The following is a 20,208-nucleotide window of genomic DNA, read 5'->3' as shown; positions in this document are numbered from 1 at the left end:
TCACAAATAACAAGTAAAGCTCTATTACACAGCCCCCTAGAAAAGTATTGCTCTACAGAGTTAGAGACCGTATTATCCTTTGAATTCTTAGCTCTGTTATTAATACTATGTTAGAAACATGCCAATCAAATTTGTTTCCCCAATTAGGATATTTATTGTGTTGCCATTTGTTACACTTTTTCTTTTGGAAGCTTGTTTTCATCTTCATTCATATGCCTAAACATGGAAACATTTATACTGCTCTCATAGCACAAAATATATAACCATAATCATTTGGTTTACCCTGCAGTTCAGGAATTAAGTGATCTCATTAGTTCTTTGGGTAACAGAAAACAAGTATTGTGAGCTGCACTCCTGAATCCCTTTACCATTTCAGTTGGATGCTGCATGATTACTCGATCTGTGTCCTTAATTAGTATATAATCTTAATATTGCTGGGAACTATTAAACAGCTCAAACATTTCAATGATATTGAATCACCTAGTATACATAGTTGCTTATCCATATTGGCACTCTTTTGGAATGAGCTATGCTACTCACTTGTGGTATCATCAGTTGTATGGCCTATTCCAAGCTCATTATTTTTGAGCACAAAAAAGCATGCAAGGTGTTTCACAGAAATTAATATTACGGGTCTTGACTTCTAAGGATTTATAATTTAAACTTAGATGCAGTAAGTGAGGGGAGGTGGGGTCAACGTGAAGGGTGAAATTCTTTCCTGTGCAGAGAATGTTGAAGGCCTCTTTACCACTTCAGTCTCAAAATAGACATAAGTGTCATTTAAGTGGTGGATGGGCCTTCAATGTGCTCTGTGCACAAGGAGAACTTTCATGCGAAAGAGGCAAGAGGGAGGAAAACTATGAATGATAAGATTAATGATGACTCAGTGGGACATGTACATCTTAATTGCCTCTTCTTTGCAGAATTTAACTATTGAAATGAAATGTTTATACTATACCACCATTTTTACTTTTACCTTAAAACTACGTTTTCCTATTATACTGCATGCAGTTTAAAAATAATAAGCATTAATGCAAGATTGAGGTTAAGAAATAAAGAACTCTCACCTAAGGAGAAACTACCACTTAGTAAGTTAATTACAGGAATTTAGAACTTTAGTTAAGCCTTTTTGGAAATCTGTGGTATTTAACATTAAGAAAAGTTACAAGAGCACTTCAAAATGCCCTAAATGCTTGTATAGCTACTTTTGACTTTACATTTTGGTATTTCTGATCAGTTTAGCATATGTGTGCATTACAAAACTTTCAGTGCTCAGAACTAATAATCCAATTTCTTTCAGATTTGGCTTTTGTTTTGATTTCATTGTGAATGCAGTTAGTACCACTGCTTGTTAAGTTAGATGCATTGAACATATAGGAAAGGAGAGTCTTAAAATTCATGTTTAACATACAGAAAACTAAAAAATGGCCATGATTTTTAACTTTTCCAAAAATTGTCTGGTGGGACTGATACTAAGCATAGAAAAAAAGTCCCCAAAGGAATTTATCTAGGAAGATTATGAGCACATTAAAACAGTGGAGGTGGGAACAGTGGCATTAAATGGATGTTGCTACCCATTAACTGTAGGGCCACTTTTACTTACTATAGGGAGATAATTTGTGACTATAGGTATTGAATAATTTAAAGATGAAGAGATTAAATGTTCTCATTCACCTACTACTTTTTGACTGATTTGGCTTTAAGGGAATAAGAGATGGTGATATGAAAACAATTCATATTTTTACTCTCCCCCACCCCATTTCAAATCAGGTGTGGAGAGATTAAATCCTATGGGAAACTGTAACCAGTTAAGTTTCAACGACTTCAAAATTTCCCAAGCTATGGTAGTCCTCTATTTTGTGCGTTTCAGAGACAGCATCAGTCTTCTGGAAGCATGTGTCTGAACTGTACAAAAAAGCCATATAAAAAGGTACTGTTTAATATAATTTATTCTGTATTAAAAGTGAAACTGTATTTGTTATCTTTTTTTTTAATTTCCTCTGGCACAGATACAATGATGCAGGCTATAAAATTTATAGCAATTAATATCTTTGCCATTTGTATTTGGCTGGACTGATTACTATATAAAGAACTTTCTTCAAGGTGAGTCCCGAGGTCACTTGAAACTACTAGTAACCTTGTTTTTAGGTTATTCCCTGTCCCACTTCTGCAAAACATGTTCTCAAGTTCACTTGCACACACACCTGTAGTTTACCTAACTAACCGTGAGTCCAGTAAAACGTACAAGCTAGTACCCATTGATCCTTTAAAATTAAAGAACACTTCCCTGGAATTGTGGGAGCTCATTTTTACAATGATTTCTTACTGCTTGGCATTGGCCCTTGAAATTGTGAAAATGAAATGTTTGCTTACTGCCAATAGTTTGTTCTAGGTCATCTTCCCATGAGGTGCAGTGTACACCTCTCCTGACTGCTAAGAACCCATAATATTAAATAAAAAAGTACACATTGAGGGCATAATTAATTAGTTACAGTGGAACAAAGTATTGTTTGATGGCTATGTATCCTGAACAGAGATTATCAGCATTTCCATGGTAAAAGTATTGCTCCCATGTAAACTTATAATGAGATGTCCTGGAACCTACCAGTTTGGCAATTAGCTATAAAGTACTAATGTCTTGGCTGAATTTAACATGCCTTTGGCATGTGGATTCCTGAGAATGTTGCACCTTTTCTTTGCCAGTAAATCATAATAGTGTCCATTCTAGACACTTAATCTGATTTTGCTGGCAGTTTTCCATTTTTATTTGGGGGAATGGAAGGTGAGGGATGGGGATAACTTTGTAGATATTCAGTATGTTGGCAAGATGTAAGGAGAATCAGATCTGGATTTCATTTCTTCAACTTCGTGTGATCTATGTGCACATTCCTAACATGTTACAAACAGCCTGTGTCTCTGAAAGTGCAATATCAGTTTTCAGTGGCAAAAGTCCCTAAAGGAAACAGGCTGATTCTTCCATGTGCAGACAGCTGGGCTGTTGTGGATGGAATTAATTGCTGATATATACCGACTGTGTGTGTTTTCTTCTCTTCATTTCCTTTGCAGCTGTGAGGCAAGTTTTTTAGACTTTGAAAACAACATAGACCTTTTCAGCAATAATAATCCAAGGTTACTGAAATTGTATGTATGGATTGAAATGCAACATACAAACATCTCTCCTGAGTTCTAAGAACCCATGCTATTAAATAAAAACTGTAATGCAGAAACTCCAGCCAAGATTTTCAAAAGGATCTGGTGCCTTTTGGGTTCTCATCTTGAAAAATCTTAAAGGGGTTTGAGATGAACTCTCAACAAATAAAAACAAGAAATGGTCTGATAGCACTTTATAGACTAACAAAACGTGTAGATGGTATCCTGAGCTTTTGTGGGCACAGCCCACTTCTTCAGATGGCCGGAGTTCTGAGTTTAGGATGTGCAGACCCAAAATAAATGGGGGGGGGAAGGGAGGGACACAGGGAGCAGAGGGTATAGAAAATAGGGGGGCTAAGGGAATCAGTGAGTATCTGAAGATTGGGTAGTTAAAATGAAGCAGATAAGAATCAGTCAATTAACTTTTATTCTTATCTGCTTCGTTTTACTACCCAATCATCAGATACTCACTGATTCCCTTAAACCCTCTCCCCCCACCCTCCTATGTGCAGGGTCTGCACATCTTAAACTCCTAAGTTGGGAATGCACTGTACTGAGAGAGAGGTCGGGATTTAAAATATTATCAAGAGATGGTTAAGCCACATTATCAACATTGCATGCCAAATCAAAGGCTTGTCTACCCTCCCGCTACAGATCACAAACCAAAAAGTGGATTCGAGAGCAGCTTCCAAACACTGAAGGCGTGAGAATCTATGACATGCTGATTCAATGTTAAAATGAGTGAGGGGGAAAAAATCTGATATGCATTGTAAGGAAAATATTTTGTTAGTTTCCACCCTGTATTTCCAAAAACACTTTCCCCACTGTTTATAAGATTGTTTAAATTTTGTCTTGCAAGAGAAGAATTTTTAGAGCGAGTCTACATTAGAAAAGGCTTATCAGGATAACTTATTCTGGTTTCCCCAATGAAATCAGTTTACCTGGCAAAAGCATTTTTAAATCATCCCCTCCTCCAACTGATGTTCAGAAAATAAGTTTCTAATGTTGATGTGGTCTTACATATCTGAATAACTTTAAGCCTCATAAGCATTTCATATTAGGATATGTCTTTAACTGCTTATGTTCAATAGCGTCTTGTATCACAAGAGATTTCATTGGAGCCAGTGGGATTGCTTCCAATGTGAGATGCTGCTTCCTTTGAGTAGGGGAGGCAAAACTTGGATTAAAATGTTTTTTAAATTTGGAGAACTAAAACAGGATTAAGTTTGTTGAGGATAGAAACAGTAAATAGAAAAAAATCATTTTTTTGTGCTTTATAAAATGCTTTAATCTATACAAAGTTAGTCTTAAGCTTGTTTTACATAATGCACAGATAGATAATTATTTTATTTTAAACATGCCTGTATTTTGAGCCTACTATGGTAGATATCTTATGTTAAGTACTTTTTTGGCAGGTAATAAGGATTATGGAAACAATTAAAATTCTTACGCAACAGTGGATCACTTGTTTATTTGGAAGAGTGGGCGGTGTTTGGGAAATAAAGAACAGTTCTTTGGTTTAAAACAAAAATTGTTTGCTTTGGAATGATATGTATCTGGGAAGTTTTCACCAGAAAGCATTGTCTTTTTTTATGTGTTTTTATCTTGTTTTATGTGTTCCGTTTATATAAATTCCTATCTGTCTGAGTTATGAATATTTTGTCTGATAAATACAAATATTGTATGATGCCTTACTGGGAAGTGTTAACATAAAGGACAGCTATATTATTGTAGTTGCTTGTAGCATGTTTGTGTTTTTTCAAGGCACTACATAATTTTGTAGACAAGGTAAAAATGTTCATTGCAGTGAAGGGTATGTGAAACTTAGACTCAACTTAAAAAAGGACCTACTTCTACTTAACCATCTTAAAATCCTTTCCCAGACCAGTTCTTTTTCTTCTATTGTCCTGTTTGCTTAGCTTAAAAAAAATTTACTGGTTTGAAAATGCACTGCTCCTCAGAGTTGATGGCGGTTACAAGCAAAATCCCACATTTTTAGCTTGGGAATTTCTCTGTCCCCCTGTTACACTTGCAGCTGGACATTTCTGTAGATAATATCCATACTTGCTAGCATTATTTGCTTGCCAAACTTGCAAATGAATGTGCATTCTGTGAATCATTGTTATAGTGGGTTCTATAGTGCTCCACCCTTGCTCTTGCGTATATTTTGGATAGCTTGAAAAATCATAAAGGTCATTTCTAGGGCAAGGTTTCTTTCATCACACCACATGATATCAATTAAACTTAGCTTTTATTTTTTTTTGTATTTTTTTAAGCAATGGGATATCAGATTTGTTAATTCTATGGCAACTGTAAACCCACACAAATTATTAATACTGTACTTGGGAGGAGTCTGTGGCTTTGTGTATCAGAAATTTAATGTTGATAAATGTGAAGTAATGCATATTGGAAAAAATAATCCCAGCTATACATACAATATCATGGGAATTAATTTAGCTACAACTACTCAAGAGAGCGATCTTGGAATAATTGTGGATAGTTCTTTGTAAACATTCACTCAGTGTGCAGCAGCAGTCAAAAATGCAAATAGTGTTAGGAACCATTAAAAAAGGGACAGAGAATAAGACAGAGAATATCTTACTGCCTCTAAATAAAACTGTGATATGCCCACATCTTGAATACTGCGTATAGATGTAGTTGCCTCATCTCAAAAAAGATATATTGGCATTGGAAAAGGGCAACAAAAATAATTTAGGGGGTTTGGAATGGGTCCCATATGAAGGGAGATTAAAAAGACTTGGACTTTTCAGCTTAGAAAAGGGGACACTAAGGAGGGATATGATAGAGGAGTATAAAATCATGACTGGTGTGGAAAAAGTGAATAAGGAAAAGTTATTTACTTATTCCCATAATATAAGAACTAGGGGTCAGCAAATGAAATTAATAGGCAGCAGGTTTAAAACAAACAAAAGGAAGTTTTTCTTCACTCAGCGCACAGTCAGCCTGTGGAGCTCCTTGCCAGAGGATATGGTGAAGGCTAGGACTACAGCTCTTTTTTGAAACCTGTTAGATTGATTCATGGAGGTTTGGTCCATCAATGGCTATTAGCCAGGATGGGTAGGAATGGTGCCCCTAGCCTCTGTTTGTCTGGAAATGGATGACAGGAGAGGGATCATGTGAAGATTACCTGTTGTGTTCCCTCACTCTAGGGAATGTGGTATTGCCCACTGTTGGCAGACAGGATACTAGGCTAGATGGATCGTTGGTTTGACCCAATATGGCTGTTCTTATGTAGTAAATTCTTTAATTTCTTCCTGGAAGAAAGTGGCTCTGAAAGTGAGAACTGTTCTCAGTAAGAAGTGACGCTCTTGTTTTGGAGAAAGAAAAATTAATCAGAAGAACTTTGTAAACATTTTGCTAAGTATCATTGAATGCTCAGATCGTTTTTAATCAACCTCTTGATTACAATTTTATGACTTGATCCAATATAAAAATTGAATACATATTTCAGATTGCTCTGTATGTAATTTACCAGAATTAGCTGACTGACAGCTCCATGATCTGGCAATAGTGACGCTCGAGACATAGTGGCATGAACTTTATGTAAGAGTGGGTTCATTCAATTTTAAAAAAAGCATTTAAAAGAGCCTTTTATTCCTGCCATAAAGATGCTTTGTGTTGCTGCTGCTATGTATTTGACAGAGCAATTGGGGAGGGATGCAGCAAAAAGTTGTTGGAAGCATATTTTGATTCTCTTTTTCAAATATTTTTGTTTTCGTCCTCAGTGTAGTTATGTGAATGGTGAGTTGAATTTTTATGTTTGAAATATTGTTTCCCCCATGCAGTCAGTATTCATTAAATCTGTTTACCTGTTTTGCTAAGATGTTTTCCTCTATTGTTACTGTTCATTGTGGGAGGGTTTTAGGAACATGGCATCTGCTTGTGCTTCCATTTAAATCAATGGAAGCTTTCATTTCAGTAGGAGCTGGATGGGGCTCTTGTTTTGGAGTACATCTTAAAAGTTAAGACGAGTATTTCCATACTGTGCTTAGAAAAGGATCTAGTTGTGATATGATACTGTGATGAGTTATTGAAGCTACCTTTTAAGATTTACAGTTGAACAAATATAACTCAAATGGATTGTTTAAAATGGAGTAAAACTAAACTATATCATGAACTAAATCAAAATTACATAATACATAGCACTAAGATAGTGTCATAGGTTCGATACTGCCTCTTTACAATTGCTGTGGCACATATAAATAGGAGGCTGATCAGAGGGGGTATATTCTGATTTAAAAATATACGAAAAGGTTGTATGTCTGGAGGGTATTTTAATAGCCTTAAACATTGCAAGGATTGCCATATATCTTTATTTCCTTAGACATCACTAGCAAATTCTAAAAAAAAAAAAGTGTTTTTAAATGTCTTTTATATTGCATTTTCTTGTAAAATTGCATTTCAAATTACATCTCTGTTTGCAAAAAATATATTTTAAGTATTTTCTACAGGCAAATCTTATTTCAACATCTGGAAATAGGTTTTACTTTTTATACTGAGTTTTTTAAATGTCATTCATTCCATTAACTTTTATGAAGTCGGGCATATAAAGCTGGGCCTGGGAGTTTGATACTCAGTTTTGGCATAGATGTTTAACATTGTTTCCACAGTCCAGCACTCTAATCCATTTCCTTGCATCATTGAGTACTGAAAGTGACATAAATTGACATAACTAGACTTTGCTGATTGGTGCTGAGGAAGCAGCCTGAGAGGTGAACTTTACCCTACCATCCTGCCAATAAATTTACATGGTTACAGAATCAGGAATGTACATGTCATGAGATTTGCTGTGGGGCAAATAATTTTTTAAAAACACACAGTTCATGTATATTTGTAATAGTAACTTGTAGTATTGCCTGAAAACCCAGAGTTCCACCATTTAGTTTGATTAGTTGTAATTTTATCACGAAACAAAAGCTTCATAGGAATGTTTTCTCTACCCAAGAGGCTGAGATTCTAAACTGCAGTATAGTTAGAGGACACTGATTAGGAAACTTTTGTGAAAGAATTTTCTCCGTTTGTTATAGTTACTTATACTCCTGGGGAAATTCTGTGGTATACATAACATGTGCAGAATTTTTAATGTTTCTTTTAAAATTCTTCATATTGTTTTGTCAAACACAGTATGTGTGCTTGGGGCTCCTACTGTCAACCCTGGATGCCAGAGCAGCCTCTGTGTGTGTGTGGGGGGGGGGGGGGGGAGTGGATTTTTAAACTGGCTCCCCTTACAGACCAACTCTACTTGCCACCCTGTGCTGTTGCCTCAGATACAGAGATAGCAGTACAGGATAGCAAGAGGCTCCCCATGAGTGGGGCTGGGAGCCAGATGCTTACTGGCTGCTGACCCTATCCCCAGGGAGCGTTTTAGTAAATGTGTAACCCCTAAAAATTGTTGCAGCCACACGATTACTAGAATAACTGATATCTAACATCCCTAGTGCAAATTCCATACTGCACAGTGTGGTAGAACTCCAGTGTGGTAAATTTGATGGGACAGCACCTTTTTCATTATTACTGTATTATGATAGGATATTAATTATCATTAAAACACTTGTTAATTGGAAGAGAGTATGTGATTTCTAACAAGCAACTTTTTGTTTTTACCATAGTTACTGTACTGTTGGATTAATATGTCTAAGTATTTATATCATTCCCTCGTCATATCTCAATACTTTATCCACAATACATGTTAATTTATTGCAATAGCAATGTTAAGTATACCTATTAAAAGGCACACTGTGAATGAATAAGTATTATTTAATACCAGTAATTTCACTGTAAGTTTGGTACTATCTATTATTTTAACATTCTAGCTTACATGTCAGACTATCATGTGGAAATAATTTTAGGATGAGAATCATTCACTAAATTCTTGAGAAAATCAGCTTAATCTTTAGATGTTAACATAGAGAGAATAGCTGTAATTGGGGATGTCCTAAGACTGATATATTAACTTTTTCTGGGATTGGTAGCATAAATGTACTTGAATGTAAGTCCTGCAAAATACAATGCAGTTGGCATTGTGCGTTGCAGTATCCAGACTACATAGATTGTTTGATACAGAAATCATGGTTTTAGTTTATTAATCTGTAAACCACAAAAGACATCTGTCACTCCTGTGAACAGAGATCTTGGCTGGAGTCCTGAGACACACAGTGGGAATTCACTTCCTGTCAGGAAATGCTGTTTTTTATGTTTTATCTTACTGAGGCAACCAAGAGTGAACAATAAGCTATTAAAGTATTAGAACAACAAGTGTCCTAACTAACCCAATATTTACTTTGTTCTGAGTATTATCCAGAAAGAAAGCATTGGCTAGTCTTCAGAATTAATTCAGTAATCAGTAGTTATAGTGTATAAAGGCCTTAACCATTATTTTTTAAATATTAAGCAACAATCTAGTTGTGTTGAACTTTGAGAGCTTCCTGTGATAGTTTCCTGTAGTAAAAACGATAAAAATAAACCTAATAATTCAAGAGTATTGTCAAAGAGTAATGATTTTTTTTCCTAGTTGAAAATATAAATTCATTATTTTTGAAAACTCAACACAGTAACTTATTTTATGGAATTCTCAATGCATTTTGAAGAGTAATGAGATGTCATTGTTGGTGTATATATCAATGTGTAATTGAGCATATTTGATACAGAAGCCATAATCTCCTCTAAATTTCAATGCCTCAAATTGTCCTTGGGATCAGAAAGTCCTGCTGAATTCTTTCCATCTCGTGCCATTTACCATCAGTGAAAAATCTACAATCCCAAGTTACTCTTTCACTTTTACCATATAGTCCCACAATTTTTAGTGACTTTGTACAAACACAAATGAGTGGAATTTAGGAAACAACACTTATGATGCACTAGAAGGAAAAGATCTTAATTTGCTTTGCATATGCAGCCTCACAAGGAACAATATGTTCGAAAAGCACATTTTACTCAATATAATAGAGACAGGACTCCACATTATTATACCCATGTGAAATGGATCTCTTAAATAAAAAGGTGTCATTTTATATAGATGCTTTCTTCAAAGTAGAACTGCTCTCTACAGAAAGTGAAAATTGAAAATTGTTTCACATTATAATCTCAGTTTGCTCATTGACACATACCCCTAACTAACAAAAAATAAACAAAATCGGTCCACCTGAAATTTCATACCACATCTCCTTCCAGGGTAGAATTTTTCTGCCTGCATTGTGGTGGAATGAACAGATCTAATCCATGAGTAATGTCCAGACCAGTGGATGCCTTCCATTATGAGAAATAAGAATTAAGGTAAGGAGACTAGTTTTCTGTTTTACACATTTTGTTTGTTTGGCATACCCATCATAAAACAAATTTTCTGTTTAATATTTGTTTAAAATATTTAATAACATGTGAGCACTAGATGTAATTTAGGTTACTATCCACACATTAATACTAGGTTGCTGATTTAGGCCCTGATGAACTTTGGTCCATTCAGATAAGTGGGAGGTGTTTCACTGACTTCTATGAGTACTAGATGAAGCTGCTTAGAGATTAATTCTAAAATACTGGGACTTTCCCCATTGACTTCACAGGAAGCAAAATCAGGCTCTTGAGGCAAGAAAGAGTAATTAAAAGTCACTTTGTACATCTTTTTCAGTTTACTGTGGGCTTGTAAAACAAATCCACAGCGCTAATTGTAGTATATAGCTGTGGGCCTTTGTCACACATTATATTTTGACCAAAAATTCCTTAACACGAACATTCAGTGTGTTAAACGCAGGAGCCTCCCATAGAATCTTTGTAAACTAATGCACACAGATGCGAGGGTCTTACTATTGTGGTAGAATTCCTGTATTGTCTGTAGGTCTTTCTAGGGATGTGAATGACTAGTAGACTATCCGATAAGCAAATGCTTATCGGATAGTAGATAGGCTAGTCAACTAGTTGCTTCCTCCCCCTTGCTGCCTCTATCAGAAAGAGGCAGTAAGTGGGAGGAAGACGAGATGGTGCTTCAAAGTGGCAGACCCAAGCTGTCCCAGGCTGCATGAGGCATTTCAAAGTGACAGCACCACATGAAGCCCGGGGTCAGCAAGGGAGTCCAGAGTTGGCACCAGGCTGCACACGCCGTTTCCAAGCTGCAGTGCTGGGTGGAGCCCCGGGTCAGCTGGGGACTGCTTGTGTCCCACGCTGGCTCTGTGCTCTCTGCAGCACTTTTTTCTTTAAGTGCAGCAACAGCCCTGGGCTGTTGCTACACTTCAAAGGCGGAAGTGCCCTTATTGACTAACTGAATAGTCAATGCAAATTGCATCGACTATTCGATTAGCCAAATGGAAATTTTACGTCCGTAGGTTGGTCTTAATAGTTTTCCATTGTCCGATTCTGATGCTGCATAATCCTGACTTACTTTCTTTAGAGAAAGGGCACTAACTTTTGGGATGTATGGATTTATCATCATCGCTGCAAAATAAGGACTAACTTTCAGTTTCTTAAGAAATCTTTTGTGTAAAATACATCAAAGGTCATATTTTAAACTTTGAACTGGTTAGCTTCATGTTTAAAAGCTATAATATAGCAAGATATGGTTAGAAACCTTACAAATATTGTTAATTCAATAGGAACCTGATCTTGTTTGACTAATGGTCCCTATATACATTTCACACGTGTACATATGTGATCCAGGTGCCTGAGACTAGAGAACTGTAACAAGTAGTATCTGTGCATAAGCAGTTGCTCTTTTCATGCTTCCAAAGAAGGGGTGTAAAGGGTGGCCTGGACAAATACTTCTCCATTTCCTTCTTATATATCCTGAGTTGGAATTTGCTGCATCCACTATGATTCTCCTCAACGTCTTTACTTGTAAATATATATTGTAAGTAGCTTTTTAGTAAGTTTACACTTATTAGTGTTATAATTAGCTTAGTTTTCCCATCTTAGAATCATAGAATCATAGAATAATAGGACTGGAAGGGACCTCAAGAGGTCATCGAGTCCAGCCCCCCGCCCTCAAGGCAGGACCAAGCTCCACCTACACCATCCCTGACAGATGTCTATCTAACCTGTTCTTAAATATCTCCAGAGAGGGAGATTCCACCACCTCCCTTGGCAATTTATTCCAATATTTGACCACCCTGACAGTTAGGAATGTTTTCCTAATGTCCAATCTAAACCTCCCCTGCTGCACTTTAAGCCCATTACTCCTTGTCCTGTCCTCAGAAACCAAGAGGAACAAATTTTCTCCTTCCTCCTTGTGACACCCTTTTAGATATTTGAAAACCGCTATCATGTCCCCCCTTAATCTTCTTTTTTCCAAACTAAACAAGCCCAGTTCATGAAGCCTGGCTTCATAGGTCATGTTCTCTAGACCTTTAATCATTCTTGTCGCTCTTCTCTGTACCCTTTCCAATTTCTCCACATCTTTCTTGAAATGTGGCGCCCAGAACTGGACACAGTACTCCAGCTGAGGCCTAACTAGTGCAGAGTAGAGCGGCAGAATGACTTCACAAGTTTTGCTTACAACACACCTGTTGATACAACCTAGAATCATATTTGCTTTTTTTGCAACAGCATCACACTGTTGACTCATATTCAACTTGTGGTCCACTATGACCCCTAGATCCCTTTCTGCCATGCTCCTTCCTAGACAGTCGCTTCCCATCTTGTATGTATGGAACTGATTGTTCCTTCCTAAGTGGAGCACTTTGCATTTCTCTTTATTAAACCTCATCCTGTTTACCTCTGACCATTTCTCTAACTTGCTAAGGTCATTTTGAATTATGTCCCTATCCTCCAAAGAAGTCGCAACCCCACCCAGTTTGGTATCATCTGCAAACTTAATAAGCGTACTCTCTATCCCAATATCTACATCATTGATGAAGATATTGAACAGTACGGGTCCCAAAACAGACCCTTGAGGAACTCCACTTGTTATCCCTTTCCAGCAGGATTTAGAACCGTTAACAACAACTCTCTGACTACGGTTATCCAGCCAATTATGCACCCACCTTATCGTGGCCCTATCTAAGTTATATTTGCCTAGTTTATCAATAAGAATATCATGCGTGACCGTATCAAATGCCTTACTAAAGTCTAGGTATATGACATCCACCGCTTCTCCCTTATCCACAAGGCTTGTTATCTTATCAAAGAAAGCTATCAGATTAGTTTGGCATGACTTGTTCTTCACAAACCCATGCTGGCTATTCCCTATCACTTTATTACCTTCCAAGTGTTTGCATATGATTTCCTTAATTACCTGCTCCATTATCTTCCCTGGGACAGACGTTAAACTGACCGGTCTATAGTTTCCTGGGTTGTTCTTATTCCCCTTTTTATAGATGGGCACAATATTTGCCCTTTTCCAGTCTTCTTAGGAAGTTTCTTCTCATGAAGGACTATGCCTAGAGACCTGAGTTTAGGAACTCTCTCCTGTGGTTTTCTTCTCTGTTGGCAACCTTTGCTACCTTCTCTGTCTGCAACCAGTGCTACCTTACTGCCTTGGGGAGACTCATACTGCCACCAAGTGTGGCATTTGCCATTCTTTCTGTAATATGCCAGGGTAAAATCCAGACTAAAGAGAAGTTGTGCCACCCCTGCCCTGAAACCTTGGGTTCCTTACAGTGCCTTGCTGAAGGAGCTCCCACCTGTTCTACATACCAACAGCCTCCTAGCATGCAAGCCACACCATGAGGTATATGTGTAACTACAGCCTGCCAGGCACACTTGAGTTGTACTCTGCAAACCAGCCAAGATTGGTAAGAGTCAGTGACCCAAACACATGCCCAGTCTTAAGTTTCCCCCTCAGATATGTATACTATACTTGGCAGAGCTGACAGCCACTGTGGGCCCCAGAGCAAGGTCGGGGGGAGGGGGGGGAGGAGGCAGCTCTCCACCTCCAGAAGGGATGGGAACTTGGGCAAAGGGGGTGGGGCTGGGGCAGCCAGCCTAAGTGTCAACCAGACAGTGGAGCTGGACCTACCCCAGCCTTCACAGCCAGGTTGAGTGGCACTTCAGCATCAATCAAAGCTTCACCCACCTCCAGAGCTACTGCAGCAGCAGAGGTGGCTGGATCCCTGAGCCCTTTGAATTGCCAGGCCCTGGGCAGCTGCCCCCTCTGTGTCTTCCCCTTCCTGTCAGTGGGCCTTACTGTACTACCCAGCCTCACCAAATCTCTTTGGGATTTATGAGAGGTGTTCATTGCCCTTCTGGGAAACTCTTCACCACCTCAGCTGCTAAATTCTTGAAACACTCCAACTCACAAGATACTTACATTTAGTATGATTAAACTCATTATGGTCTTTCAGTTGGCATTTAAAATTAGTATTTGTGCTAAAATATGTATCTACAGATAGACTAATGTTAAATATGTAGAATAAAATGCTTCATTCCAATATAGAGGACAAGCGCAAGGTCACCTGTACCACTCCAAACTAAACATTAGCTTATGTGTGTGGGAGATGCCAGCACCAGACATGGAATTTGATCAAATAATGCCAGGAAGGGGAACTACAGTGTTTGGATCCATTAGCCCAAAAATAGTTTTAAACCTTGAGTCTTCCTTAACATTCCTGGTGTCACCTCTATACTCTTCTCATTAGTATGTATCAGTTTTATCTTCAAGTCTTAGCATTAGCTAGTTCTGTCAAATTTAATAGTTATTTTGTATTTAATACATAATCCAGCTTCACAAGATTCTCAATGTATATGTGGAGAAGCCTGTTTAATATCTTTTTGCAAAGAGTGATATTTTATTACCTTAAATTTAGATTTTTCATTAATTAAAATGTATAATACAACCAATATTTGCCTCCCCCAGCCCTACCTTCACATACTACTCATGTCTGGCTATGTTTTCAAATTCTTTTTTAGGAATCTCTAAACTATCCATAGGTGTCAGTGTTTAAAAAAGCATTCATGTTACATTTAGTTGAGGTATGAGGTTGCTAAACTTGTAACTGTTAAAGGTCAGTATTGCCACTATGTTATGAAGAGGAGGCCCTCCAGAGGTTTGGGCTATAAAAAGAATTGGCTACATATTGCAACGTGCAAGATCAGTTCATGTAAACATTTGTAAAATTTAACAGTTGCTTCGTGTCTGTCATTTGGTTTGCCCACCGTCACAACAACTTTTGACCCTCCATTAAATCAAAGAAACAGTTGTTTCTGCCTTGATGTTTCCAATGATAATCAAGACCATCATAAAATCAAAAAGACGTCTGATATACTCTGGAATCAATTAGAAGCGTCCCTAACACTGGAAGGGATACATCCAAGTAATGTAATAGAAGAACTTTTATAGATCTAGTGTATCCTTCCCAGTTCAAAATGATGCCATTTTTAGTGGAAATATGCGCATCTGTAGGATGTTCGATTTAACTACTATAATAAATGCAATCATTCCAGCATACCAAGTGTTCACATTCACATGAAAATGTAAAGCTCTCTCTTCTGTTACAGAGGGGGCTGTGGGGTGACACTGGAAAAACTTGATATTGCAAGATGATGCTAGGAGGCCAGAAGTTACTAGAGAGGATATATTTGTGAAACTCAGAATTCTTGGCTTCTGAGAGATCATAATTAAAACCAAATGTGTGGTAAAACCTGTTTGTTGCACTTGTCATGGTTATATCTTGGTGGGATCTTAGATACATTTCACTGCCCATAAAAGGGAGGGACACTTTTCTGTGACCTCATCTCTTTGTTTATAGATAGAACTAACAATGAATTATGTTGTTAAAAATTTAATTAACGTATATGAGCATTGTCTGTCAATTTTAGGTAATTTTAGCTACATTCAATTATATAATGAAGCATAGTCAGATTAGAAACAGTACTTTTAAAAAAAAAAAGCCATGCTTTATTCTTTGATAAAATAATAATTCTCTGTTGACATCAATATTGATGTTGTATAAAAATGAATGGTACAAACCTAGTATTAGAACTTTACTGCACAATCAACTATATAGTATGAAAGAGAAGACAGGCTTGAGTAAAATGTTTAAAAATTATGTAACAGTCACAAAAGAGAGAGAATGTCACTCATTTAAAATAAAGTAAAAACTGTTATACAGTTATGCATTTAAACTTTGAGAGATGCATTTGAAAAATTGCCTTCAAAACATTTATGGTAGCTAAAGCTGTTAAGTTGCAACAATCACTTTAGCATCTAAACACAGACATTAATAATCAGACATGCTTCCAAAATGCAGTTTATAGTGCAGTCTCCAATTACAAATTGCCATCAAATATATGTCAAGTGCCAGCAGTGCCCCTCTGCCATGTATATTGGCCAAACCAGACTAAATGAACATAAATCAGACATCAAGAAAGGTAACATACATGAACCTGTAGGGCAGGTATGTCAAACCAGAAGCCTATTGAGGGACGCACAAACGAAAACTGATAGCTTTCAGGGCCACCAAAGACAATGTACTTCCATTCAAAGGCTGTAATTCTTCATTGAGTAGAGTCCCCGTAGGTGCTCCATTGAAGGTGTTGAGCTCGTCCTGTTGCCGCAGGTTGGAGATTTTTCATTAGAAGTAGCCCCACCGGACCGCACATGTGCGCTTGTTGCCTCACACTGTTTGCGCCCTTTCGTGGAGCGCAGTCTGGCCTTGCCAGTTCCTCCTAACCGTCCATGGCCGCAGATGGAGTCTGGATGAGCTCTTCCTCCATTCTGAGGAGAAAAGTAAAACAGAGAGAATCAGTTTTTGTTAGCCTTGTTGTTGTTAGTAGCCCTTCTAATTATGGTTCTACTTCAGTTCTAGTTTAAAATATATATATATATATATTTTTCTTGTCATCAATCATACAGCCTCACAAATGGAGACAGGAGAGTCGCTCATTATGCCCAAGTCCCCCGGGGCAATATGCCGGGACGCAATGTCCGCGTCAGATGGCATTCGTGCTGCGTTAAGTGCCTCGGAGAGGGCCATATCCCTCAAAAGTGCGCCCACTGCACTAAGTTGACTGCACGAGCCAGAAGGTATAGAGAAATGCGGCTCAAAATGCTTTTCTTCAATAGAGCATTACAGCCACCGACCGCTGACGAGACTCCTGTGGTGCGCAAACCATCCTATCTCCACCGATAAGAGGACCTCCGCACAAACCATCCTATCTCCACCGATAAGAGGACCTCCGCACCTACCAGAAGTGCATGTGCGAGAGATAGACCTGGCACCTCGGGTACACCGCTGAGGCATGATGGTGGCAAGACAAACAAGGGCCGTAGCACGTCGGCTCTGAGCCCAGCTGTGTAGTGACCCGGCACTGATGGTGCATGCAGTGCCGCAATTGGACTCAGCACTGGCAACAGCACCAAGGGCCTACTCGAAGACCAGGCTAAAGGGGTCGGTGCTGACCCCTACGGCACTGGCACACTTGGAGCTGACGTTGTAGCCACAAGTACCAGTGGGTCCACCGAGCTCAGCACCGTTACCAGTGGTGCAATTAACACCGGCGGCGTCAATGGCACCGACATCGCCTCTAGCAATGCCAACGGCACTGGCTGCCCCCGGCAATAGATCACAAATGAGCTATCTTGTCTCTGCACAGACCATCCCCCAGCATACCTCCTGTGCACACCTCCTGTGCACATCTCACCAGTACCTACAAAGGTACAACGGAAGTCCAGTTGCATCTGCACACCCTCCCCTAACACAGATCTAGCTACTTTTTCTCCGGCGCCTCCTTCACCAACTTCTTCTCACTCCGGGAGCCGGCACCGTGCTTCACATTACTTTTCACCCAGAGAGCAATACCATAGATCATCATATTGCTCCCCAAATCCTCGATGGTATTATCGAGTCCACCACTCCCGATCACCCTCACACTACTCAGTGAGGTAACGTCACTGAGGTCTCCAACATCTTCGGTATACTCTCACCGCTACAGGAGTACAAGCAGGTATTCCCCGAGGTATTCCCCTGGTGCATGTCATCACAGGCGGCACTACAGCTGCTACTATCATGAGCATCCACGCTCACATAGCGCAGAATACCCTTGATCTCCATCACCTCACTACAGGCACCCAGTGTCCCTGCAGCATCCTGCCCAGGACACCTTGGCTCCTTGAACAGATGCGCTGACACGCACCGGAGAGGTGCCCTCGGCTTTAGCCACCAGTAGCAGAATGACAACATGCCTTCGGATCACGAGCAACAGAACTTAAATTCTTCCACCGACCAGTCGTCATCTTCACCTGATGACGCAGTTTTCCTGGGGGATTCTTCACCCACAGATGACTGAACGCAATTCCAGGAGCTTTTTAAACGAGTTGCTCAGTCTCAGGAGGTGCAGACCACGGACATGGTGCAGAAACAACATTGCCTGCTAAAGAACCTACAGCCCTCCCAAAAATCCAAATTAGCACATCCCTTCGATGAGGCCATACGGGAAATTGCTAATGATATCTGGCAAACTCCAGCTTCCACCCTATTGACTAGCAAACGGTTGGATAAAAAGTATTTTGTTTCTTCTAAGGGGACAGAGTTTTTATTTACACGCCTCCAGTCTAATTCCCTCTTTCTGGACACCATACAGCAGAAATAAAAAACACCACAGGGCAAAAACGCCACTAATAACACAGACACCAAACGTCTGGACATTTTGGGCAGAGAAATTTATTCGTCTGCCACCTCTACTAATTACACAGCACTGCTTGCTAACCACGGCTTTGACAGTTATACCAGGCTAGTCGCTCTGTTAGAGCGTTTAGCAGACACCAAGAAAAACATCCTAAAAACGGTTGTTCAGGAGGGCCACCCAGCAGCTCATACAGCCCTGCAGATCTCCCTTGACATTGCTGACACAGCGGCACGAACCACAGCCACATCCGTGGTCATGTGCCGCGCATCCTGGCTTCAGTTAGCGGCGGTCCCAAAAGACCTACAATCCAAGGTAGAGGACTTACCTTTTGACCGTCAGTTGCTCTTCGCCCAAAATACAGATCAAGGACTCTCGCACTACATTGAGAACGTTGGGAATGTACATGCCGTCGTATCCATGAAGATACGCCCCCTACAATAAACAGAGACCATTCTCGTATGCCACACCCCGCTTTTGCCATACGAACAGCAGAGACAGAGACAACACCCACAGAAAGCAGCCCAACAAAGCACCCAGTCAGCAACACAGCCAGCAGCAGGTTTGACGTGTCAGTCAAGGGACTGCGCACCATCCCCTTAACAGAGGCTCTACACAATGCACAGCGTTTATTCCATCACCGGTTGAGACCATATCACCTGCGTTGGTTTGCCATAACCACAGATTGTTGGGTCAGAGAAATTGTCACATTGAGCTACACCATCTGTTTCACTACACTGCCCCCTTCCGTCCCATCTTCACCGTCCTCCTTTAGGGACCCCTCTCACGAGCCTCCTCTGCAAAAAGAGGTCTTAGGTCTCCTTACCATCGGGGCAGTGGAGAGGGCACCGGATCAATTCCACAGGAAAGGTTTCTGTTCCCAGTACTTCCTCACTCAAAAGAAGGCTGGAGGCCTATCCCGGACCTGCGCCGGCTCAACCGCCACCTGCGGAAACACAAATTCAGAATGGTCACGTTAGCCTCAGTCATTCCAGTTCTCGAAAAAGGGGATTGGTTTGCATCCCTCGACTTGCAGGACACCTTCTTTCATGTAACGATACACCCGGCCTACAGGCGGTTCTTCCAATTCGTCGTGGACACAGAACACTACCAGTACAGAGTGTTACCTTCCAGGCTCTCAGCGGCCCCGAGAGTGTTTTCCAAGACCCTGGCGGTCATTGCTGCCTACCTTCGATGTCTTGACATCATGATCTTCCCCTATTTAGATGATTGTCTAATAAAGGCTCCTATCTTAGAGAAGGCTACATCAGCGGTCAACACGACAAGGGCAGTGTTTGAAGCCCTCGGGCTCATAATCAGTCTCTCAAAATCTTCCCTAACGCTATGCCAATCTCTGGAATTCATTGGGGCAAGGCTGGATTCAATAACTGCAAAAGCATATTTACCCCTGAATAGGTTTCATACCATCCAAGACCTGGCCCACACCTTATCGGTTGCTTCCCAGACCCTATACTTGCCTGCCTGCAATTAATG

The 20,208-nt window shown here is 39.7% G+C and overlaps 1 protein-coding gene across 22 annotated transcripts in view; it reads left to right on the top strand.

Annotated features, from left to right (window-relative positions):
* Window positions 1–20,208, top strand: part of ADD3 (adducin 3) — a 175,535-nt gene that overhangs the window by 94,018 nt on the left and 61,309 nt on the right. For 16 of the 22 annotated variants that reach the window (XM_075935505.2, XM_075935497.2, XM_006135013.5 and 13 more), the window contains one exon: window positions 10,342–10,443. The exons of the other annotated variants lie outside the window; for them this stretch is intronic. The gene's annotated coding sequence lies outside the window, so the exon portion shown is untranslated. The remainder of the gene's footprint in view (window positions 1–10,341; window positions 10,444–20,208) is intronic. 22 annotated transcript variants of the gene reach the window in all.

The sequence above is a fragment of the Pelodiscus sinensis genome, chromosome 8 (assembly GCF_052426305.1).
Source record: "Pelodiscus sinensis isolate ZL-2025 chromosome 8, ASM5242630v1, whole genome shotgun sequence".
In the NCBI taxonomy this organism is placed as follows: Eukaryota; Metazoa; Chordata; order Testudines; family Trionychidae; genus Pelodiscus; species Pelodiscus sinensis.
The sequence above is the reverse complement of the archived record's forward strand: the minus strand, read 5'-3'. Positions and strand labels throughout refer to the sequence as shown.